The 25,887-nt window shown below is 43.1% G+C and overlaps 1 protein-coding gene across 2 annotated transcripts in view; it reads right to left on the minus strand.

The window, feature by feature from the left end:
• The window catches only part of klf12b (Kruppel-like factor 12b), a 159,925-nt gene extending 134,628 nt beyond the window's left edge, over positions 1-25,297 (minus strand). The window contains exon 1 of one of the 2 annotated variants that reach the window (XM_046359183.1): positions 25,136-25,297. The gene's annotated coding sequence lies outside the window, so the exon portion shown is untranslated. The remainder of the gene's footprint in view (positions 1-25,135) is intronic. The other variant, XM_046359189.1, reaches the window with a different exon arrangement.
• Positions 25,298-25,887: the final 590 nt, after the last annotated feature.

Here is a 25,887-nt window from a genome sequence, read left to right on the forward strand (position 1 = left end):
AGCGGTGAAGTAATTACAATTTAGCATTGACACAGAGTGATAGATGTGCAGATGATGATGTGCAAGTAGAGATACTGGGGTGCAAAAGAGCAAAAATAAATAACAATATGGGTATGAGGAAGTCTGGTGTGCTATTTACAGAATGGCTGTGTACAGGTACAGTGACCGGTAAGCTGCTCTGGCAGCTAATGCTTAAAGTTAAGAGAGGGAGATATAAATCTCCAGCTTCAGGGATTTTTTCAATTCGTTCCAGTCATTGGCAGCAGAGAACTGGAAGGAAAGGCGGCCAAAGAGGATTTGGCTTTGCGGATGACCAGTGAAATATACCTGCTGGAGCTCGTGCTATGGGGTGGGTATTGTAATGGTGACCAGTAGGCTGAGATAAGGCGGGGCTTTACCTAGCAAAGACTTATAGATGACCTGGAGCCAGTGGGTTTGGCAACGAATATGAAGTGAGGGCCAGCCAACAAGAGCATATAGGTCGCAGTGGTGTGTAATAGGGGTTGCAACAATTCCGGTGGATATTTTTAGAAAGAGAGGGTCCAGATTGTCGAGCCCAGCTGATTTGTAGGGATCCAGATTTTTCAGCTCTTTCAGAACATCAGCTATCTGGATTTGGGAGAAGCAGGGGGGGGGGCTTTGGCAAGTTGCTGTGGGGGGTGCAGAGCTGTTGGCCGGGGTAGAGGTAGCCAGGTGGAAAGAATTGCCAGCCGTAGTAAAATGCTTGTTGAAATTCCTGATAATCGTTGATTTATCGGTGGTGGGGGCTATTCGATGCTAATGCAGTACGGCACAAGATGTTTTTGTGCTGGTCTAGGGCAGTCAAGTCTGGAGTGAACCAAGGACTATATTTGTTCTTATTTCTACATATTTACAATGGGGCATGCTTATTTAAGATGGTGAGGAAAGCACTTTTAAAGAATAACCAGGCATCCTCTACTGACGGGATGAGGTCAATATCCTTCCAGGATACCCGGGACATATCGATTAGAAAGGCCTGCTCGCTGAAGTGTTTTAGGGACCCATTACGGATGCAGGCAATGAGGCAGTGATCGCAGTGATTCTGGTAGAAGACAGCAGAGGTGTATTTAGAGGGCAGGTTGGTCAGGATGATATCTATAATCTAATCAGGAAGTGACTCTTATTTTGAAACCCCTGTGTTCCTATGCATCCCTATTGCCCATTGAAAGGGATATCAACCAGATTCATTTTCCTATGGCTTCCCTAATGTGTCTACAGCCACTAGACATAGTATCAAGCTTTTACTTTGAAAAATGAGCGTGAATGACAACATTGCGTCAGTGGTCAGGTGGTGGCTCTCAGAGTGATTTGTGAGTAATAGACAAAGGCTGCTATTGTTCCTCTCGCTCCTACTGAAAAGCCAATTGTCCTGGTTGATATATTATCGAATAGGTATTTGACAAACACCTTGAGGATGGTTATAAAAAATGTTTGCCATATTTCTGTCGATATTATGGATCCAATTTGGAGTTTTTTCCGGCGTTGTCGCGACCGCAATTTCCGGTGGGATTTCTCAACAAAACATGGACAAGAAACGGAGGCATTTTGGGTATAAAAATAATCTTTATGGAACAAAAGGAACATTTGCTGTCTAAATGGGGGGGTCTCGTAGGTTGAAACAATCCGAAGCTCATCAAAGGTAAATTATTTAATTTGATCGCTTTTCTGATTTTCATGACCAAGCTTCCTGCTGCTAGCTGTACATAATGCTATGCTAGACTATCGATAAACTTACACAAATGCTTGTCTTGCTTTGGCTGTAAAGCATAATTTAAAAATCTGAGATGACAGGGTGATTAACAAAAGGCTAAGCTGTGTTTCAATACATTTCACTTATGATTTCATGAATATGAATATTTGTTTATTTTTTATATTAAGATATTTTGTCCGTTGCGTTATGCTAATTTGTGTAGTTGACGACAATTCTCCCGGATCCAGGAGGGGTAGTTTCACGAGTTAAGACAACAACGGATTAAATGGCGATGAATGGGCAGAGCGGGTCAGTTAGGTACATACAGGACCTGAGTTCGAGGCTGGGGCCGACAGATAAACTAAATGAGGTACCGTGCTACTGAAACTGTCCAGGGGGCATCAGCTGTGTAGCCGAGTGATCATACGGTCCAAAGAACAGCAATAGGTGAGTCAGGGAGGCGTTCAATAGTCAGTGCTACGCTAGGAGAGTGGGAGACATGGCGCTTAGAAAGCTAGTGGGCCGGTGCAAGAAGATTAGTCTTCACGGATCTTCACTGGCCCTGACCCCAAGGATGGACTTAGGGTCAGGGCCAGTGAAGGAGACAAAGAGAAAAGAGAGAGAGAGACAGTGGGTCAGAGGGGAGAGGGGGAGAGGAGGGGCCAGAGAGAGCATTATCATCAGTCCAATAACTTCTCTGCACATCTCTCTTTCTCCTTCTCTGGGATGGTTGTACACTCCTGCCCTAAAGCTGCTGCCTTATCCCCCTCAGGGCTCTCTCTCAGTGTGTGTGTGTGAATGTGTGTGCAATTGAGCAGCATTCTCAGTGCACTCTCTCTGGGTGATGCATGTGTGCTTATGTGCGTGAACTCTCAGAGTTCAACAGTGACACAACTCCTTCCCCTTATTTACACTCCCACTCTCCATGTCCCCCTCCCCCTTTCTCCCTCTCTCTCCCTCTCACTCTCTCTGCAGAGGGCTTTGGCTGCAGTCACCAAGGTACTAAACAATCTTCCTCCAAAAGGGTTCTTCGGCTGTCCCCATACGTGCACTCTTTTTTAAACGACTAACAATATAATGCTTAATTTTATAATATTCTGAAAGAAAATGACCCTCCTTCTGTACGTCTAGCATATGCAGTAGCCATCATAAAGAAATGCATGTCGGTGTCGTAGCATTCCACCGGCATCTCTCTTTCTCTCTGGGATTAGGCCTAAGCTTCTCTTCGTTTATATTGGCTATATACAGTAGGGCAAAAAAGTATTTAGTCAGCCACCAATTGTGCAAGTTCTCCCACTTAAAAATACGAGAGAGTCCTGTAATTTTCATCATATGTACACTTCAACTATGACAGACAAAATGAGAAAAAAATCCAGAAAATCACATTGTAGGATATTTAATGAATTTATTTGAAAATTATGGTGGAAAATAAGTATTTGGTCACTTACAAACAAGCAAGATTTCTGGCTCTCACAGACCTGTAACTTTTTCGTTTTGAGGCTCCTCTGTCTCCACTCGTTACCTGTATTAATGGCACCCGTTTGAACTTGTTATCAGTATAAAAGACACCGGTCCACAACCTCAAACAGTCCCACTCCAAACTCCACTATGGCCAAGACCAAAGAGCTGTCAAAGGACACCAGAAACAAAATTGTAGACCTGCACCAGGCTGGGAAGACTGAATATGCAATAGGTAAGCAACTTGGTTTGAAGAAATCAACTGTGGGAGCAATTATTAGGAAATGGAAGACATACAAGAACACTGATAATCTCCCTCGATCTGGGGTTCCACGCAAGATCTCACCCTGTGGAGTCTCTTGAACGTGCCGTCCTTGGTCAGCTCTCCCGCTATCTCTCTCAGAATGACCTTCTTGATCCAAATCAGTCAGGTTTCAAGACTAGTCATTCAACTGAGACTGCTCTTCTCTGTATCACGGAGGCGCTCCGCACCGCTAAAGCTAACTCTCTCTCCTCTGCTCTCATCCTTCTAGACCTATCGGCTGCCTTCGATACTGTGAACCATCAGATCCTCCTCTCCACCCTCTCCGAGTTGGGCATCTCCGGCGCGGCCCACGCTTGGATTGCGTCCTACCTGACAGGTCGCTCCTACCAGGTGGCGTGGCGAGAATCTGTCTCCTCACCACGCGCTCTCACCACTGGTGTCCCCCAGGGCTCTGTTCTAGGCCCTCTCCTATTCTCGCTATACACCAAGTCACTTGGCTCTGTCATAACCTCACATGGTCTCTCCTATCATTGCTATGCAGACGACACACAATGAATCTTCTCCTTTCCCCCTTCTGATGACCAGGTGGCGAATCGCATCTCTGCATGTCTGGCAGACATATCAGTGTGGATGACGGATCACCACCTCAAGCTGAACTTCGGCAAGATGGAGCTGCTCTTCCTCCCGGGGAAGGACTGCCCGTTCCATGATCTCGCCATCACGGTTGACAACTCCATTGTGTCCTCCTCCAAGAGCGCTAAGAACCTTGGCGTAATCCTGGACAACACCCTGTCGTTCTCAACTAACATCAAGGCGGTGGCCCGTTCCTGTAGGTTCATGCTCTACAACATCCGCAGAGTACGACCCTGCCTCACACAGGAAGCGGCGCAGGTCCTAATCCAGGCACTTGTCATCTCCCGTCTGGATTACTGCAACTCGCTGTTGGCTGGGCTCCCTGCCTGTGCCATTAAACCCCTACAACTCATCCAGAACGCCGCAGCCCGTCTAGTGTTCAACCTTCCCAAGTTCTCTCACGTCACCCCGCTCCTCCGCTCTCTCCACTGGCTTCCAGTTGAAGCTCGCATCCGCTACAAGACCATGGTGCTTGCCTACGGAGCTGTGAGGGGAACGGCACCTCAGTACCTCCAGGCTCTGATCAGGCCCTACACCCAAATAAGGGCACTGCATTCATCCACCTCTGGCCTGCTCGCCTCCCTACCACTGAGGAAGTACAGTTCCCGCTCAGCCCAGTCAAAACTGTTCGCTGCTCTGGCTCCCCAATGGTGGAACAAACTCCCTCACGACGCCAGGACAGCGGAGTCAATCACCACCTTCCGGAGACACCTGAAACCCCACCTCTTTAAGGAATACCTAGGATAGGATAAATTAATCCTTCTCACCCCCCCCCCCCCCTTAAAATATTTAGATGCACTATTGTAAAGTGGTTGTTCCACTGAATGTCATAAGGTGAATGCACCAATTTGTAAGTCGCTCTGGATAAGAGCGTCTGCTAAATTACTTAAATGTAAATGAGTCAAAATGATCACAAGAACGGTGAGCAAAAATCCCAGAACCACATGGGGGGACCTAGTGAATGACCTGCAGAGAGCTGGGACCAGAGTAACAAAGCCTACCATCAGTAACGCACTACTCCACCAGGGACTCCTGCAGTGCCAGACGTGTCCCCCTGCTTAAGCCAGTACATGTCCAGGCCCATCTGAAGTTTGCTAGACAGCATTTGGATGATCCAGAAGAAGATTGGGAGAATGTCATATGGTCAGATGAAACCAAAATAGAACTTTTTGGTAAAAACTCAACTTGGCGTGTTTGGAGGACAAAGAATGCTGAGTTGCATCCAAAGAACACCATACCTACTGTGAAGCATGGGGGTGGAAACAGCTGTTTTTCTTCAAAGGGACCAGGACGACTGATCCGTGTAAAGGAAAGAATGAATGGGGCCATGTATTGTGAGATTGAGTGAAAACCTCCTTCCATCAGCAAGGGCATTGAAGATTAAACGTGGCTGGGTCTTTCAGCATGACAATGATCCCAAACACACCGCCCGGGCAACGAAGGAGTGGCTTCGTAAGAAGCATTTCAAGGTCCTGGAGTGGCCTAGCCAATCTCCAGATCTCAGCCCCATAGAAAATCTTTGAAGGGAGTTGAAAGTCCGTGTTGCCCAGCAACAGACCCAAAACATCACTGCTCTAGAGGAGATCTGCATGGAGGAATGGGCCATAATACCAGCAACAAAGGGTATATAACAAAGTATTGAGATAAATGAGTATTTGGTCAATAACAAAAGTTTTCCACCATAATTTGCAAATAAATTCATTCAAAATCATACAATGTGATTTGTCTGTCATAGTTGAAGTGTACCTATGATGAAAATTACAGGCCTCTCATCTTTTTAAGTTGGAGAACTTGCACAATTGGTGGCTGACTAAATACTTTTTTTGCCCCACTGTATGTCGGATTCTCTGTAGTAATTGTATGGCAAAAATGGTGGCTGACTAAATACTTTTTTGTCCCACTGTATACAGTTCCAGTCAAAAGTTTGGACACCTACTCATTCAATGGGTTTTCTTTATTTTTACTATTTTCTACATTGTAGAATAATAGTGAAGACATCAAAACTATGAAATAACACAAATGGAATCATGTAGTATCCAAAAACCCAATTCCTGTGGCGGTCCTCATGAGAGCCAGTTTCAAATATTTCTGTATATACAGTTGCCTACGGAGCTGTGAGGGGAACGGCACCTCAGTACCTCCAGGCTCTGATCAGGCCCTACACCCAAACAAGGGCACTGCGTTCATCCACCTCTGGCCTGCTCGCCTCCCTACCACTGAGGAAGTACAGCTCCCGCTCAGCCCAGTCAAAACTGTTCGCTGCTCTGGCCCCCCAATGGTGGAACAAACTCCCTCACGACGCCAGGACAGCGGAGTCAATCACCACCTTCCGGAGACACCTGAAACCCCACCTCTTTAAGGAATACCTAGGATAGGATAAGTAATCCTTCTCACCTCACCCCCCCCCCTTTAAGATTTAGATGCACTATTGTAAAGTGACTGTTCCACTGGATGTCATAAGGTGAATGCACCAATTTGTAAGTCGCTCTGGATAAGAGCGTCTCCTAAATGACTTAAATGTAATGTAAATGATGTATAAGCTGGAAATAAAAGCCTAAGTGTTGTTGTCTGTTAGTTTACTCCAAATAGGCGAAGGGTGGTAGGGTTAAAAAAATTAATAATAATAAATAAAATAAAAACACATGGAAGTTCATAACCCATATATATTATACTGTATGGACACATTGCCACGGTAGAAAAATAAGTGTTTACATGTACAGTCCCTATAAACACAAATGAGCACACAAACTCATACCCTCAAAGAATTACAAAAGCACATTCATTCTCTCTAACATGCACACACACTTTAATGTTCTTACGGAGTCCTATCGAGCCCTATCCATGCAGCCTCACAGAATGGTAACACTATCAGACCTCACTTAGCATTTACGCTGACACCTTGTAAACCTCCACACACACACACACACACACACACACACACTGAGCGCATGGAAAACAGACAATACCGTACCAAGGAAAACATTCTTACTCACTGACACTCATTATATCAAATTTTACTGCGGCTATTTTTTTAAAACAGGGGGAAAAAAATTCCACTAAGTTTGACCCATTCCAGTATTCTTGCCCCACTTAATAAAACCAGCAGCTGTGTTTACTTCGGTTGCTCATGTACTCAAATGTGTGCGTAAGGGCTCGATTTAATCCGTAGCACAGAAGATCTGGGTTGTAAGCATGATTGATATTTAAAGGCAATGTTACCGTATTGACAGAGTCTGCATTCACGGTCAATGCTGTATATGTCGGCTAAACGGGAAATTACTTTTAAAGTTCAATCACGCAACAAATACAATAAAATAGTATTTGTCACATGCTTCGTAAGCAACAGGTGAGATCTGTGAATACATCTGTGATTACTTCTACAGTATTAGAACAAGGATCAGGTCCCAAAGATGTTTGTCATAATTCCTAGTGGCTCACCTCACCTCATACAGCCCTGTCCAAGGAACCTTCACAATCATGTCATAGCCTAGATTATGTTATAGCCTAGACTAGAGGTGAAGGTTAGGGTTACAGTGAGAAGTAAGGTTAAATTCAGGAAAATATTGATTTTGGAGACGATATGTCTCTCTATGTCTAAGGACTAAGCATTCTATCCATAACTTTTAAACCCAAACGTTAAGGATTTTGGGGGAATGCGTGAGAACGTAAATGTGCTCTGTTTTTCACAGGATTTTCAAAGTGTAAGTATAGTTTGTCCTTCAGCGTTTGTCTTTTTTTTTTGTAGTCCTTTTTATGTCCTTCAGTTTTTGTCCGTGTGGCTGAATATTTTTGTCGAAGTTGTTTTATTTTTATTCCACGCACAATGGTAAGACTGAGGTAGGGACAGACTGCCTTTGCCTCTTTTCGCTACTCCATGTGTACACTGTCGTTTGTCCTTGATTGTCACTTTGCTGCTATCTGTTTCATAAATCCATAATGCATTTTCTTTCTTACCCCAAGCAAGACAGGCTTAAATACGTCTGATTGCACAACAAGTGGGCTGGCACTCTCACTTTTCTCAATTTCCCCTAGTCCAATAGCTCAAAACTAACACACTGGCCTGGAAAAATGAGAGGATTCCACACTTTTTGAGAAGAGAATCTGAACAAAGAACCAGGTGTACCTACCAGTACCCCCTGTATATAGCCTCGCTATTGTCAAGTTGTATTTTAATTGTTTTACTTATCTGTGTTTTACTTAAAACTGCTTAAAGCATTGTTGGTTAAAGTAGGCATTTCACTGTAAGGTCGACTACACCTGTTGTAGTCGGCACATGTGACAAATAAAATTTGATTTGATGTGGTGTGGTATTTAACAGGGTTTGCCAATGGTGTCAGATGATACTAATGTTTCTGTCTGTGTCAACAACTAGAACCAGATCCTCTACTTTCACCCCTTCCTCCACCTCTGACTGTGTGGGTGTTTGCATAATCCCCCCCCCCCCACACACTCACAGACACACACCCTACAGCTTTAGTAAACAAACATGGGCTGGACCTGAGGTCAAGGATTGATTACACATGAGGACACGTAGAAAGAACATTTTGTCAACTTAATGGATGTCGAAATTAGTAGGGATGATGGCCTTTATATCCATACACACCTAAACACACACACATTTCAAATGGTTTATATATTTCACACTCAGGAAACATCTCAATCTTATATGAAGATTTGATTGTATAACCATCTACTGAAATAGATGTTTAAATGTTTTTTTCTTGATTCCCACTGCTGATAAATAGCCTATACTGTAATAAAATCAGAAATGAATACATTTATGAATATTCCAAAATGTCTCAATGAAACATGCCGACCACTTAATTTTTAAAAAGTATGTCATTAAATATAATGTACTGTACATACAGCAAGACTAGAAGAGGCGGTCACCGGCAATCAATTTCAGATTAGCTAATGTGTATCTGATTTCAACAATATTCTCACCAAAACCTTTCACAGCATCAATCATGTGTGTGTGTGTGTGCGCTGTGTTAATTTAGGGTTAAATAAAAGGTTAAATAAAATAAAAATGTAACTTAGTATCTTGTTCCACAGCCTTTTTTTTGTTTACTCAACTTTTCGGTCGAAGTGTCACCTAGCTAAACATTTGGCTATGGGCTGGCACTGGCAGTATGGGATTATGGAGAGTGAATTCAATTGTTTCGTTGTCATCTAGCAAGGTAGTTATCTAGCTGTGGTTAGTATCAACAAAGGCTTTGTACAAAATAACAACATTTGCGCAGATTGTAATCTATACCATAACCAAAGTGCACGGATATGCATTGCAACAAAAAACGCTACTGGGCACCTTCTGGTTTGGAGTATTTTAACCTCTCTAGGGTAGGGGGCAGCATTCAGAATTTTGGATGAAAAGCGTACCCAAATTAAATGGCCTGCTACTCGGGCCCAGAAGATATGATATGCGTATAATGCGTATAATATATGCGTAATATGCATATAATATGTGTATATTTGGTTAGAAAACACTAAAGTTTCCAAAACTGTTAAAATAGTGTCTGAGTATAACAGACAATAACAGACAAATACATTCAGGATTTCTTTTTTTTGGGGGGGGGGGGGGGGGGGTTGTAGTTTTCTATTCAATGCCATTACAGTATCCATTGACTTAGGACTCAATTTGTAGTTCCTATGCCTTCCACTGGTGTCAGTATTTAGAAATTGTTTCAGGCTTCTTATAAATGAGGGAGTAAGAGCAGTCTAAATGAGTGGACCCTACCGTGTCACAGAGCTTATTCATGCGCAATCCCGAGAGAGTGCATTTCTTGTTTACCTTTTATATTGACTTTATTGTCCGGTTCAAATATTATTGATCATTTAGGCTAAAAACAACCTGAGGATTGAATATAAACATCGTTTGATGTTTCTATGAACTTTACGGATGCAATTTGGATTTTGCCTGCCTGTTTTGACTGTGTTTGAGCCTGTGGATTACTGAAGAAAACGCGTTAACAAAACTGAGGTTTTTGGATATAAAGAGACTTTATTGAACAAAAGGAACATTTCTTGAGAAAATGAAGGTAAGGGATTAATTTTATCTCTATTTCTGAGTTTTGTAACGCTTCTGCTTGGCTTGTTACTGTTTGTAATAATTTGTCAACTGGGCTATGTATGTTCTGTGCTGTAGTTGGACACCGTAGTTGGATTAACCAGAAGTTAATCTTTAGACCTGTGTAAAATATGTTTTTTTTTCTGAATTTTTACAATGAGCATTGAATTTGGCGCTCTGCAAATCTCACTGGATGTTGGCCAGATGGGACGCTAGCGCCCCACATACCCTAGAGAGGTTAACAAGTCTGAGTGGCTGACGATTTCCAAGGTCTTTGCAGTGTGAACACAAAAGAGATTGACTGCCAACACTGTTCAGTGATGCTAAGTATTGTAGGCAGGCAAACGCTTAACAATCCTACCGGTGTGTCTAAGCTTTTAAAAAGTACACTCCAAAATTGTTAAAATTATTACTTTGGAGCAATATTAAAACGGAAAATCCTAGAATAAGTAAATCAAAATCAAGGATGAAAGAATAGTCAGATTAACTGAGGACTGACATAGACATGGTGGCGTAGCAGGAAGATCGGAATGCCATGATTCAAATCCCTGGTGAGGACATGGTGAATAATAATTAACTGTATAAATTAACATGCACAATGTCATCATGGATGTCAACATGTGTCAAATATGTACGTTGGAACCATTGTATGTTAAAAGCACTGTGTGTGTGTGTGTCACGCCCTGATATGTGTCACCCGTCTTTGTTATTGTCTCCACCCACCTGTCTCTTCTTTTCCCCATTAGTCCCCGGTGTATTTATCCCTGTGTTTCCTGTATCTCTGTGCCAGTTTGTCTTGTTTTGCCAAGTCAACCAGCGTTTCTCCAAGCTCCTATTTTTCCCAGTCTCTGTTTTTTCCTAGCCCTCCTGGTTTTGACCCTTGCCTGTCTGTACGCCGAATCCACCTGCCTGACCACTCTGCCTGTTCTGACCTCGAGCCTGCCTATCGCCTGGAACTGTTTGGACTCTGACCTGCCTTTTGCCTAACCCTTTTGGTATAATAAATATCGGAGCTCAACCATGTGCCTCGTGTCTGCATTTGGGACTCGCCTTGTGCCCTTGCAGTGTGGGTGTTCCTAACCTCATTTTTCATAAATTGGAGCTAAATTTGGGCCAACTAAAATGTTAAGTTCAGGTAACACTTTGGATGAAAAATGTATTTAAATAAAAAAAGGCTGTGGAACCAGTTACTAAATAATTATTTGTTGACTTATGTTTTTTTATACAGTGTGTGTGTGTGTGTGTGTGTGCTGGAGTCTTGCTATTGTGTGTGTCTGTCTTCTGTCTTCTGTTTTAGACAGCATGCATCTGTCTATAACATGAGCTGCTCAATATGTGTTGATAGTCCTTTCTACCACGCTGTTTTTGAAAGATATAACGTTAGCCATCGAGGATACTACTTTCTCAACAACATTGATGCCCTGAATTGATCCAAGATCAGTTGGAAAAAGTGATGGGCTACTTTCTACACATGCCACAGTCAGTGTGAACCGGGGTGACTTGACACAACGCTGGCAAACAAGACGTAGCCACAAACAAAACAGAGTTAACGGTTAGAGTCAGAAAGTCATTTTCATTGCAAGTTACAGCATAATGTTAGCTAGCTAGCAAGCTTGCTGTCTCACTAGCTAACGTTATGTGTATGATCTGTGTAGTAATAATATTTGGGAGTTTTTCCTTGCTGTAGGCTACTACTTTTACCACTAAGTCTTGAAATATTTGGTTGTTTACCAAACTACTCACTGTGTTTAGCACATGACGTGTGAATGCTTAAGAGATGGTTGGGCTAACGCTTAAGCGGGTGTGAATGATGCTGAATGGGTGTAGACAAAGAAGAGCTCTCCAGTAGGTGTTCCAAAATATTCAAGAGACATTTTCTCAAAAGTAGGGTTAGAACTGTATCAACTTTCGAAGCAGAATTACTTTCCCATTGTACCTCAACTGCAGTGTATGATATTCCATTTTCTAGCCCTGGGTTTTTACTTTTATCCAATGTAAAAACACACTTTCAAATTCTGCTACATAACACAAATGTGTTTACATCCCTGTTGGTGAGCATTTCTCCTTTGCCAAGTTAATCCATCCACCTGACAGGTTTAGTATATCAAGAAGCTGATTAAACAGCATGATCCTTAAAACAGGTGCACCTTTACAATAAAAGGGCACTATTATATGTGCAGTTTTGTTCAACACAATGCCACAAATGTCTACATTTTCAGGGAGCGCGCAATTGGCATGCTTACTGCAGGAATGTCCACAGGATCGGTTGCCAGATAAGTTAATATTAATATCTCTACAGTAAGCCTCCTCCAACGTCATTTTAGAGAATTTGGCAGTATGTCCAACTGACCTCACAACCGCAGACCACATGTAACTATGCCAGCCCAGGACCTTCACATCTGCCTTACAGCTGATGAAACTGAGGAGTATTTCTGTCTGTAATAAAGCCCTTTTGTGGGGAAAAACTCATTCTGATTGGCTGGCTCCCCAAGCCCACCAATATCTGCGCTAGCTCCTAGTCATGTGAAATCCATCAATTATGGCCTATTGAATGTTTTTCAATTGACTGTTTTCCTTATATAAATTGTAAGTCTGTCAAATTGTTCAAATTGTTGCATTTATATTTTTGTTCAGCATAGATAAGGATATTTAAACCCATTTACCCTCTGAGCACTTAGAAAGGTGCTACTGTAAATCCAATCCATTATTTTAAAATCTTTTTCAAGACCTGGTCAGTTTATTCAATTTTAGTTGGAACAATTATCAGTGATAGATTACAATAGCTAGTCCATAACATTTCATCTGTTGACAATTGCTCCAATCTGTGTCTATGTTATTACAATGTGTTAGACAGCCGATGCAAGTGGTGGCAGGATCCTATAGAGGAATTATAATTGGACTGGAATGAACCTTGTGGACCAGTAGACTGTCTGCTGCTGATTGGACAGTTAGACAGCTGATTGGTTTGATTGACAACGTCCATTGCTGATTGGTCCTTTTTCGTTGATTGGACACAGACTGGGTCCATTGCTGATTGGACTGTCCAATCAGTAGCGAACTATCTATCTCTAGGGCCCAATCAAATCTTCGTTGGTTGGAACGGAATCCAGACATTAAAACAGAATTCAGTAATATTGAAAAAGGTTTTGAACTTAGTAGGAAAACAACTAAATGTATTGAACTTATTAGAAAAGGTATACATTTTATCAAGTCATGTTAAACATGGACAAAATGCATCAGTGATTCGTATTTTCCTACAACTTTCTGAAACGGCAAAGGAATGCCCTGTCTGTGCGTGTGCAACGTGCAAGTATGTCTACACTTTGTGTAGCCATTAGCGATGATGTTAACGAAAACCTTCTTCTGGTAAAGATGGACAGGCTTTCCCAAAAATGTTCTCAATTAAATATTAACTACAAAGTATCCTATGCCCACCTGGAAGAATGATTTCATGATTATTTGCAGCAATCCAGTGGCCATTTTTTTTTAAATTATTCTATTTTCCCAGACCTCAAAAGTAGTCTCCTGATGTGGTTTTAAGCATGGTTGTGGACTTACAGCATCCAATTTAGTTGTCTTTCTGTTAAAATGTGTGAGTTTGAGAGCGGAAACCTGAAAAGATGGGGAAAACAGAAGCATGGAAAAACGAAATAGAGAAAACAGAATTTGGGGAAAAAAATAAATATAGGTCTGTTAGTGATTGGACAGACAGACTGTGTCTGTTGCTGATTGGTCATTTATAATTGATTCATAATTGACTACCTAGGCTGAACTCTGTTTTATTTAATTTAAATATATTTAAACAGGGAAATCCCATTGAGACCAAGGCCTTTTTTTCAATGGAGCCCTTCACACAATTCACAATATTTACAAATCCAATGCAATAAATACGTAAAATATTTACAAGTTATGTAAGAAACACTTTCAACAATAAAAAAAGTCATCAACAAGCCGTTGAAACTGCCCTAGTGGCACCGAAACATCCAACCTTGTGGAATGGTCTCTAGAATTCTCTAAGGTGCAAAAAAACTAAACGCAGATCGACCTAAGTCCGTGGAGACTGAGGGGATCTCCAGAGTTAGCCACCCCTGTGATCGGGTCTGATGACTCATATGTCTGTAATATAACAATGAAGTAAGGTATGGCAGAAGTTTGCACAAGAGCCTTTATAAACAAGAGCAGGACATTGATCTATGATTCTTAAGAGAGGCCTACTTTCTTATACAGAGTGCAGGAATGCAGGGATGTGTACTGAACCTATAAGCCATAATAAAACTATAGTGCACTATGATAAAGTGTCCAATGGCACCAATACAGTGGCAGCTAAAATATAATATAAGCTGTATTCAAATAGACAAAATCGCCGTAGTCTAAAGCCGGAATGAATGTCAACTAAATTATTTGTTTTCTGCTGTTTAATGAAAGGCCCTATTCCAAAACGGGCATCTCTATTGGGCATGTTTTTAGTCCAAAACTAGGCTAAATCTGGGAAACATGACCAAATACAGTTATGTATACAGTATAACATATATTATAAATATAGAAAACATTTATACACAATGTTAGTGTTTTTTTGTATTTTTATATATGTTATAACGTATATGTATCAATATCATTTTTTATGAATGTGAACGTTATTTTCAGTGTAAATGCTAAGTACATTATATTACCCCATATAAAGTGTACTAATGCTGAGGCAAGGGGACCTATGGTAAATAGATTTAAAGTGAGAGCTTAAATGGGCACTAATCGGTCTCCCCGAATACCGTTGAGCAGCAGTGGATCTGCTCTTACCCCCCTCCGCTCCCCTCCCTACCCCACCACACATACACACACACAGACACATACAGACAAACACACGCACACCCTGCGGCTGTCAGTGTTAAAGGCAGGGCCTCTTTCCAGCACGGGGGTAAGGTCACAGAGGTCAGTGCTCAGTCTCCTCCCTCCCTCAGTCCCTTGCAGCCCCCCTCCCCTCATTGGCTCTCCCTGGCTCCCAACCCCTGTTGTACAAATGCCTTTGCTGTCAGCTCTGGCCCGGTCCCCTGTAATTGAAAAGAACAGGCCAGGGCCAGCCCCCAGCCACCCCTAGCCCTGCCTGGGTTGTGTTGAGCCTCTGGGCCCGGTGACAGCCACCCATCAATATCAATACTATGGAAATCAGAGCCACTACCGATGACATCCAAGACACCATCCACCCGCCCCGTGCACACACACAAACACACACACACGTTGCAGGGCAATAAATTGCAATCTACGTACTGTGAGACGCCTAAGACAGTGCTACAAGGTGACATGACGGACAGCTGATCGTCCTCGCAATGGCAGACCACGTGTAACAACACCTGCACAGGATCGGTACATCTGAACATCACACCTGCGGGACAGGTACAGGATGGCAACAACAACTGCCCAAGTTACACCAGGAATGCACAATCCCTCCATCAGTGCTCAGACTGTCCGCAACAGGTTGAGAGAGGCTGGATTGAGGGCCTGTAGGCCTGTTGTAAGGCAGGTCCTCACCGGCAACAACGTCGCCCATGGGCACAAACCCACCGTCGCTGGACCAGACAGGACGGAAAAAAGTGCTCTTCACTGACGAGTCGCGGTTTTGTCTCACCAGGGGTGATGGTCGGATTTGCATTTATCGTGGAAGGAGTGAGCGTTACACCGAGGCCTGTACTCTGGATCGGGATTGATTTGGAGGTCAAGGGTCCGTCATGGTCTGGGGTGGTGTGTCACAGCATCATCGGACTGAGCTTGTTGTCATTGCAGGGAATCTCAACGCTGTGCCATACAGGGAAGACATCCTCCTCCCTCATGTGGTACACTTCATGTCGGCTCATCCAGACATGACCCTCCAGCATGACAATGTCACCAGCCATGCTGCTCATTCTATGCGTGATTTCCTACAGGACAGGAATGTCAGTGTTCTGCCATGGCCAGCGAAGAGCCTGGATTTCAATCCCATTGAGCACGTCTGGGACCTGTTGGATCGGAGGGTGAGGGCTAGGGCCATACCCCCCAAAAATGTCCAGGAACGTGCAGGTGCCTTGATGGAAGAGTGGGGTAACATCTCACAGCAAGAATTGGTGCAGTCCATGAGGAGGAGATGCACTGCAGTAATTAATGCAGCTGGTGGATTTTGACCCCCCCTTTGTTCAGGGACACATTATTAAAATTATATTCGTCACATGTCTGTGGAACTTGTTCAGTTTATGTCTCAGTTGTTGAATCTTGTTCATACAAATATTTACACATGTTAAGTTTTTTTCTTCGTTTTTTTCATAAGGAAATCAGTCAATTGGTTTAAATTCATTAGGCCCTATGGACTGGGAATAAACACAGCTACACTACAGTGCCTTCTGGAAAGTATTCCGACCCCTTGAATTTTTCAACATTTTATAATTTAACAGCCTTATTCTAAAATGGATCAAATAAAATCATCAGTTATCTAAACACAATACCCCATAATTGTTGCAAATGTATAAAAAATGAACAGTAACACCCTTTGCTATGAGACTTGAAACTGAACTCAGGTGCATACTGTTTCCATTGATCATCCTTGAGATGTTTCTACAACTTGATTGGAGTCCACCTGTGGTAAATGAAATTGATTGGACATGATTTGGAAAGGCACACATCTGTCTATATAAGGGCCCACAGTTGACAATGCATCTCAGAGCAAAACCAAGCCACGAGGTCAAAGGAATTGTCTGTAGAGCACCAAGACAAGATTGCGTCGAGGCTAAGATTTGGGGAAGGATACCAAAACATTTCTGCAGCATTGAAGGTTCCCAAGAACACAGTGGCCTCCATTTCTTAAATGGAAGAAGTTTGGAACCGCCAAGACTCTTCCTTGAGATGGCCGCCTGGCCAATCTGAGCAATCGGGGGAGAAGGGCCTTAGTCAGGGAGGTGACCAAGAACCCAATGCCAACTCTGACAGAGCTCTAGAGTTCTTCTGTGGAGATGGGAGATCCTTCCAGAAGGACAACCATCTCTGCAGCACTCCACCATTTAGGCTTTATTGGCAATGGCCAGATTCCTCAGTAAAAGGCACATGACAGCCCGTTTGGAGTTTGGTGCCAAAAGGCACCTAAATACTCTCAGACCATGAGAAACAAGATTTTCTGGTCGGATGAAACCAAGATTGAAGCATGGTGGTGGCAGCATCATGCTGTGGGGATTCTTTGGGACTGGGAGACTAGTCAGGATCAAGGCAAAAATGAACAGAGCAAAGTACAGAGAGACCCTTTATGAAAACCGCTCAGGACCTCAGACTGGGGTGAATGTTCACCTTACAACAGGACAATGACCCTAAGCACACAGTCAAGACAACGTATGAGTGGCTTCGGGAAAAAGTCTCTGAATGTCCTTGAGTGGCCCAGCCAGGGCCCAGACTTCAACCAGATCGAACATCTCTGGGGTGACCTGGAAATAGCTGTGCAGCATAACTCCCTATCCAACCTGACAGCACTTGAGAGGATCTGCAGAGAAGAATGGGAGAAACTCCCCAAATACAGGTGTGCCAAGCCTGTAGCGTCATACCCAAGAAGACTCTAGGCTGTAGTCACTGCCAAAGGTGCTTCAACATACTGTAGTACTGATTAAAGGGTCTGAATAATTATGCAAATGTGATATTTCAGTTTCTTATTTGTAATAAATTAGCAAACATTTCTAAAAACCTGTTTTTGCTTTGTCATTATGGGGTTTTCATCAAAATTTTATAAAATTTAGAATAAGGCTGTAACGTAACAAAATGTGGAAAGAGTCAAGGGTCTGAATACTTTCTCAGTGACTTTCAATGTGGCACTGTCATACGATGCCACCTTTCCGACAAGTATGTTCATCAAATTTCTGCCCTGCTAGAGCTGCCTCTGTCAACTGAAGTGGAAATGTCTAGGAGCAACAACGGCTCTACCGCAAAGTGGTAGGCCACACAAGCTCACAGCACTGGACCACCAAGTGCTGAAGCGAGTAGCATGTAGAAATCATCTGTCCTCAGTTACAACACTCACTACCAAGTTCTAAACTGCCTCTAGAAGCAACTGTTCATTGGGAGCTTCATGAAATGGGTTTCCATGGCCAAACAGCCGCACACAAGCATAAGATCACCATGCGCAATGCCAAGCATCGGCTGGAGGTGTGTAAAGCTTGCCTCCATTGGACTCTGGAGCATTGAAAATGCATTCCATGCTTCACCATCTGGCAGTCCAATGGACAAATCTGGGTTTGCAGATGCCAGGGGAACTCTACCTGACTGAATGCATAGAGCCAACTATAATGTTTGGTGGAGGAAGAATAATGGTCTGGGGCTGTTTTTCATGGTTTGGGCTAGGCCCCTTACTTCCAGTGAAGGGAATTCTTAACGTTACAGAATACAATTAAATTCTAAATTATTCCAATTTTGTGACAACAGTTTGGGGAATGCCCTTTCCTGTTTTAGCATGACAATGCCCTCATGCACAATGCAAGGTAAATACAGAAATGGTTTGTTGAGATCAGTGTGGAAGAAATTGACACAAAGCCTTGAACTCAACCCCATCGAACACCTTTGGGAGGAATTGGAACGCCAACTGTGAGCCAGGCCTTATCGCCCAACATTAGTGCTCAACTTCGCTAATGTTCTTGTGTCTGAATGGAAGAAAGTCCCCACAGTAATGTTCCAACACTTAGTGGAGAGCTTTCCCAGAAGAGTGAAGTCTGTTAAAGCAGCAAAGGGGGGAACAAGTCCATATTAATGTCCGTGATTTTGGAACGAGATGTTCGACTAGCAGCTGTCCACATATTTTTGGTAATGTAGTGTACCTTTAAAAAAAGTATGGGTGTGAATCAGAAAACCAGTCAGTATCTGGTGTGACCATCATTTGCCTCATGCAGCGCAACACATCTCCTTCACATAGAGTTGATCAGCCTGTTGATGGTGGCCTGTGGAATTTTTTCCCACTCTTCAATAGCTGTGGGAAATAGAACACAATGTTCCACACGTCGATTCAGAGCCTCCCAAACATGCTCAATGGGTGAACTGTCTGGTAAATATGCAGGCCATGGAAGAACTGGGAATTTTTCAGCTTCAAGGAATTGTGTACAGATCCTTGTGACATGGTGCTGTGCATTATCATGCTGAAACTTGAGGTGATGCTGGCAGATGAATAGCATGACAATGGGCCTCAGGATCTCGTCACGGTATCTCTGTGCATTCAGATTGCCATCAATAAAATGCTTTGTTTTCGCTGACCTTAGTTTATGCCTGCCCATACCATAACTCCACCGCCACCATGGGGCAGTCTGTTCACAGCGTTGACATCATCAAACTGCTTGCCCACACATCTGCCATCTGCCCGGTACAGTTGAAACCGGGATTCATCCGTGAAGAGCACACTTCTCCAGAGTGGCAGTGCTCATTGCCCACTGAAGTCAGTTATAATGCAAAACTGCAGTCAGGTGAGGACCTTGGTGAGGATGACAAGCACGCAGATAAGCTGACACTTTGTGCAGAAATTATTCGGTTGTGCAAACCCACAGTTTCATCAGCTGTCCGGATGGCTGGTCTCAGACGATCCCAAAGGTGAAGAAGCCGGATGTGGAGGTCCTGGGCTGGCGGTTGGATGTACTTCCAAAATCTCTAAAATGATGAAGGTGGCTTTCTCTCATAATGGCTCTGGTGGACATTCCTGCAGTCAGCATGCCAATTGCATGCTCCCTCAACTTGAGACATCTGTGGTGTTGTGTGACAAAAGTGCACATTTTAGAATGTCCATAAATATGCAGGAACAGATATAGCCCTTGGTTCTCTCCAGATCTGACTGCCCTTAACCAACACAAAAACATCCTGTGGTGTTCTGCATTAGCGTCGAACAGCCCCTGTGAAATGCAACTTTTTAGGGAAGTTAGAAACCAATATACACAGGCAGTTAGAAAAGCCAAGGCTAACTTTTTCAAGCAGAAATGTGCTTTCTGCGACACAAACTCAAAAAAGTTCTGGTACATTGTAAAGTCCATGGAGAATAAGAGCACCTCCTCCCAGCTGCCCACTGCACTGATAAATCCACTATAATTGAGAATTTCAATAAGCATTTTTCTACGAATGGCAATGCTTTCCATGCTTTCCACCTGGCCACCCCTACCCCGGTCAACAGCACTGCACCCCCCACAGCAACTCGCCCAAGCCTTCCCCATTTCTCCTTCTCCCAAATTCAGTCAGCTGATGTTCTGAAAGAGCTGCAAAATCTTGACCCCAACAAATCAGCCGGGCTAGACAATCTGGACCCTTTCTTTCTAGAATGATCTGCCGAAATTGTTGCAACCCCTATTACTAGCCTGTTCAACCTCTCTTTCATGTTGTCTGAGATTCCCAAAGATTGGAAAGCAGCTGCGGTCATCCCCTCTTCAAAGAGGGAGACACTCTAGACCTAAACTGCTGCAGACCGATATCTATTCTAACCTGCCTTTCTAAGGTCTTCGAAAGTCAAGTTAACATCCAGATCACCGACCATTTCAAATCCCACCGTAACTTCTCTGCTATGCAATCTGGTTTCAGAGCTGGTCATGGGTGCAGCTCAGCCACGCTCAAGCTTCTAAACGATATCTTAACCACCATCGATAAGAAACAATACTGTGCCCGGTTCCTCTCTAGGTTTCTTCCTAGGTTTTGGCCTTTCTAGGGAGTTTTTCCTAGCCACCGTGCTTTTACACCTGCATTGTTTGCTGTTTGGGGTTTTAGGCTGGGTTTCTGTACAGCACTTTGAGATATCAGCTGATGTACGAAGGGCTATATAAATAAATTTGATTTGATTTGATTTGTGCAGCCGTATTCATTGACCTGGCCAAGGCTTTCGACTCTGTCAATCACCACATCCTCATCGGCAGACTCAACAGCCTTGGTTTCTCAAATGATTGCCTCGCCTGGTTCACCAACTACTTCTCCGACAGAGTTCAGTGTGTCAGAACTGAGGGCCTGTTGTCCGGGCCTCTGACAGTCTCTATGGGGTTGACACAGGGTTCAATTCTTGGGCAGACTCTCTTCCCTGTATATATCAATGATGTCGCTCTTGCTGCTGGTCAGTCTCTGGTCCACCTCTACGTACACGACACAATTCTGTATACTCCTGGCCCTTCTTTGGACACTTAACAATCATGCAGACGAGCTTCAATGCCATACAACTCTCCTTCTGTGGCCTCCAACTGCTCTAAAATGCAAGTAAAACTAAATGCATGCTCTTCAACCGATCTCTGCCTGCACCTGCCCGCCAGCCCAGCATCACTACTCTGGACGGTTCTGAGTTAGAATATGTGGACAACTACAAGTACCTAGGTGTCTGGTTAGACTGTAAACTCTCCCTCCAGACTCACATAAAACATCTCCAATCCAAAGTTAAATAGGAAGTCAATTCTAGATTTCGCAACAAAGCTTCACTCATGCTGCCAAACCTACCCTCGTAAAACTGACCATCTTACCGATCCTCGACTTTGGCGATGTCATTTACAAAATAGCCTACTCAACAAATTGGATGCAGTCTAACAGAGTGCCTTCTGTTTTGTCACCAAAGTCCCATATACTACCCACCACTGCGACCTGTACGCTCTCATTGGCTGGCCCTCGCTTTATACTCGTCGCCAAACCCACTGGCTCCAGGTCATCTACAAGACCCTGCTAGGTAAAGTCCCGCCTTATCTCTGCTCGCTGGTCACCAGAGCTTCACCCACCCGTAGCACGCGTTCCAGCAGGCATATCTCACTTGTCACCTCCAAAGCCAATTCCTCCTTTGCTGCCTCTCCTTCCAGTTCTCTGCTGCCATTGACTGGAACAAACTACACAAATCTCTGAAACTGGAAACACTTATCTCCCTCACTAGCTTTGAGCAGCCCACAGATCACTGCACCTGTACATAGCCCATCTATAAATAGCCCAAACAACTACCTCTTCCTCTACTGTATTTATTTATTTATTTATTTATTTATTTTTCTCCTTTACACCCCAGTATTTCTACTTTGCACACTCATCTACTGTAAAATCTACCATTCCAGTGTTTTACTTGCTATATTGTATTTATTTCGCCCCCATGGCCTTTTCTTTGCCTTTACCTCCCTTAACTCAACTCATTTGCTCACATTGTATATAGACTTATTTTTCTACTGTATTATTGACTGTATGCTTGTTTTACTCCATGTATAACTTTCCATGTGTCAAACTGCTTTGCTTTATCTTGGTCAGGTCGCAGTTGTAAATGAGATCTTGTTCTCAACTTACCTACCTGGTTAAATAAAAAACATATAAAAAAATTACTGTCCCCAGCAGAAGCTGCACCTATGTAATTTGTTGTTTTGCCCCCAAAATAACACGTTGTATTCAGGACAAAAAGTTAATTGCTTTGCCACATTTTTGTAGTACTACTTTAGGACCTTGTTGTAATGTTTTGGTGGAACATTTTTGTATTCTGTATTGGCTTCCTTCTTTTCACTCAATTAGGTTAGTATTGTGGATACATCCTCAGTTTTCTCCTATCACAGTCATTAAACTCTGTAACTGTTTGAAAGTCACTATTAGAATCATTGTGAAATTTCCTCTCCGGCAACCGAGTTAGAAAGAACACCTGTATCTTCGTAGTGACTGGATGTATTGATGCAACATCCATAATGTAATTAATAACTTTTTTTTACCCATCTATCAATAGCTGCTCTTCTTTGCGAGTCATTGGGAAATCTCCCTGGTCTTTGTGATTGAATCTGTGTTTGAAATTCACTGCTCGACTGAGAGACCTTACAGATAATTGTATGTGTGTGTGGAGTACAGAGATGAGGTAGTCATTCAGAAATCATGTTAAACACTATTATTGCACACAGAGTGAGTCCATGCAACTTTGAGACTTGTTAAGTACATTTTTACTCCTGAACTTATTTAGGCTTGCCATAGCAAAGGGGTTGAATACTTACTGACTCAAGACATTTCAGCTTTTCATGTTATATTAATTTGTAAAATCTTTAAAAAAACATAAATCCACATTGACGTTATGGGGTATTATGTATAGGCCAGTGACAAAACAAATCACAAAAACACAACATTTTGGTGAAAAAGTCAAGGGGTGTGAATCCAAAAGGTGTGTACAAGGGGTGTGTATACAGGCTCCTGAGTTGCACAGCAATCTAAGGCGCTGCATCTCAGTGCTAGAGGAGTCACTACAGACCCTGGTTTGATCCCGGGCTGTATCTCAACCGGCCATGATCGGGTGTCCCATAAGGCAGCACACAATTGGCCCAGCATCGTCCGGGTTAGTGGAGGGTTTGGCCGGGGTAGGCCGTCATTGTAAAATAATAATTTGTTCTTTACTGACTTGCCTAGTTAAATAAAGGTTAAATAACATTTTTAAAAAAAATGTAAAATACGGGCAGCTGTATCGGTGTCGCCGGCGGTAGCTAGTAACGTGGCAATTTGTTTTACCTCCAGGATTATACTTCAAGTAGGACAGCAGACTACACAAGGAATAACTAATATTGGTAGCCATCTAGACGTCACCATGATACAGTCTACTCAATGGGGAGAGCACGAACTGCAACCACACTGGGACAGTGTCCTTAGCCGTCACAACGATGTGATTCGGTTCACCTGGCTCTCGGCTGCGCAACATACTTCATCATTTTACAGGCCGGGAGTGTCCGCACAGCCTCTCCCCCTTTCCATTTGTTTAATTTAAACAGCATTGTTAAATAATGTCATAGTATCAGCTAAACCGTCTCGCTTCAACAGTAGTATACAAACATTTGGTGGCACTGAAGGAAAGGAACATGTGAGTTTGGTCAAATAATATGTGTTATTGTTTAGACTTATATCAATATTTTATTATATAGTTAACTAGGGTTTGAAGTAGGTGTACAGTATATATAGTAGCTGTCTTATTTGTATTTGTTCAGTGCCTCAATGTATTTCATAAACAGTATTGGATATAGCTGTACAGATTCCTGTCTCGAATCAACCCAAGATGATGAAACCTGAAGAAGGGACAAAGTGCTCGACAAGGTGGCCCAGAGGAAGCAGCTGTTTTCAACCCCATTGCCTCATTCTTCCAAGAGCTTACAGAGTTTGAATGACGACCTCTGGTGAGGTAAGTACACACATGACACAAGCTTGATATGTCCCTTGTCACCTGTTTTTTTACCTACAGAGTAACAGCCCCGGTGCTCTCCGTCTCTCATTCTATTCTTTATTTTTCCAGGCTTGTCATAGGGGTGAGAAGAGCTGTCAAATCAGAACTGAGGAGGATCGTTAGGGAGCCTCATAAAGGAACACCTGATGCTGTGCTGACTTCTCTCTCCTGCCCAAACTGTCCCGTTGTGTTTTACTGCCTCTGAATCCCCTTACGCCGAATAGAGTTGCCCCTGATCGTAGATCTAGAATTGTACACAATCTCTCGCTCCCCCACACCACTCACATACAATATAGTTTTAAAATAAGTGTTGTAATGATGCTCTTATTTGGTTACACATGTTAACTGTTACTTATATTTTCCATTCTGTTGTTCATTTGCAGTTCATTTTGTTACCAATTTGAATACATTTATTTTTATGTACAAATGTATTGTTTTCCTACATTTACTTTTCAGTGAGACTTGCCCTGTAAATTTACAGCATAACCCTGGCACCTGAGTTGCCAGTTCAATGCTGTAATTTTGCTTTACAGCAGAGAAGCTGCAATATATTTCACATTACTAATCTCTAATAATAAAACATTACAGCATCCCTGCTATAAATTTACATCAGAGATGCTGTATGCTGTAATATGTTTTACAGTAAGGAAAATAGTACTGTACATTTAGAGGGAAAAGTTTTACAGTGCACAATGGCACACACGGGCAGCCAGGCAGTATGTAGCTAGATGACCAGGAGTTGTCATAAGGCTGGACACAGCAATGACAGCTGAATCACACACACACAATCCCACAAGCATGACAAATGAGAACCACAGCATGAGATGAACAGAAGAAGGAGGAAACGTTTCCACAGACCTTGTCAGAAGCTGCAGAGCCGTAGAAAACGGTTTTCCCTTCTCCAGTCCTCTCTCTTTTGCTCCTCTCTCTCTCACTCCTGCGTGTGCAGCTCCCTCCCCTTCTGTCTCTCAGCTGCTGAGCTCTTGCAGTTCTCAGGAAATGAATGGGGAGCTGCACAGAGAACTGTTGTACTTGCAAATGACTTAGCTTGCCCGCCCCCATCACATGATCTGCTAAATGTAGGGTGGGCCAGTGGGTGGAGGCTTCATAGGCAACGGGAAGACAATATACTCTAGCTTGAACAGCATGCATCTAATTACATGGGGCCCCTCGTGGGAGGTTTCCGACGCATCCGTCCAGGCAGGCAGGCAGGCAGGCAGGCAGCTCTCTCTCTCTCTCTCTCTCTCACTATCACTCTATGCCTTTCTCTCTCTCCCTGCCTCTTTTTCTCTCTGCCTCTCAGGGCTGGGGCTGATCACTGGAGTGCCTCCCCATTTAAAGGGACAATCAGCAGTTGCTAAATTCATTTTTGGACTTTTAAATTAATGATATGTACCCATTGATTCGTATAAATGCGTCATGAGCACAGTTCAAACAACCAGCTCTCATAATCTCAATGCAGAATTAGACGTTCATCCACGTTCTCCAAACGTGAAATGTCAAAGCTGCTCCAAACCTCAAAATTAGAAGTGTTTTTGAAGCTCCTGCTGCTCCGTATCGTTCCAAAAGTCAAATTTCAAAAGTAAGGGTTAAGGTTTGTGATATGGTTA

This window comes from Oncorhynchus gorbuscha, linkage group LG01 (genome assembly GCF_021184085.1).
Source record: "Oncorhynchus gorbuscha isolate QuinsamMale2020 ecotype Even-year linkage group LG01, OgorEven_v1.0, whole genome shotgun sequence".
NCBI classification, from domain to species: domain Eukaryota; kingdom Metazoa; phylum Chordata; class Actinopteri; order Salmoniformes; family Salmonidae; genus Oncorhynchus; species Oncorhynchus gorbuscha.